The sequence below is a fragment of the Crinia signifera genome, chromosome 3, assembly GCF_055691185.1.
Source record: "Crinia signifera chromosome 3, ASM5569118v1, whole genome shotgun sequence".
NCBI classification, from domain to species: domain Eukaryota; kingdom Metazoa; phylum Chordata; class Amphibia; order Anura; family Myobatrachidae; genus Crinia; species Crinia signifera.
Genome location: NC_139219.1, coordinates 123,235,151 through 123,236,009, shown reverse-complemented (window position 1 = coordinate 123,236,009; position 859 = coordinate 123,235,151).

The window sequence follows — 859 nt, the reverse complement described above, 5'->3', positions numbered from 1 at the left end:
TGATCTAGAATATGCCTCCCTATAGTGGGGTATTCCTCACCCTGAAACCTTGTGGAATTCGCACAGTCTATTTTTCTATTCGATACAGACTAAACGGGGGTGCGCATCGGCATCGAATGTGGCTAAACACTGTACAATCAAATAGCCAAATCGATAACCAGAATTGCACTGTGTCCACAGCTAAAGTGCCCACTTTACCAGTGTATTCCATACCCATAGGCAATTGACTTTTCAGGTTTCAAATTTGTATTCAAAATAGTAAATCATAACATGGTGTATGTGCCCACTTTGCCAGTATATTGAATGCCCAAACCACTGTTGGGCAAGGTATACATATACATGTGGGTCATAGGCAATTGACTCTCCTCTCCTAATTTTAGGTGTCAAATTTGTTGCCCAAGACTCGTTAACCCTTGCAACACTACAGATACTTATTCAAAATGATAAATTATAGCATATGTGCCCAATTTGCCAGCATATTTCATTCCCAAACCAGTGTTGGGCAAGGCAAAATACATGTGGGTCATATGCAATTGACACCCCGCTGGTGATTTTAGTTGGCAAATTTGTTGTCCAAGACTCTCTAACCCTTGCAAAATTTTATTTTTTTGAATAAGAAGCTAGAGTCCAAACAAGAAGAGTGAATAAGAAGCTAACTTCAGTCTCGGCCCTCGTTTGATACATTTGCATCATATTTCCTACGCTAAATGTAGCAATATTACAAGAATAATGATCTTTATTATTTTTCCTTCAATTCTTTAGGAAGCTGTAAATCTGCCGTGGATAGTGTGTGTGTGGAGTACACACAGGCTGCCTACAGCTGAGGAGAAGCATCACTGTATAATCTGCACTACGGGGG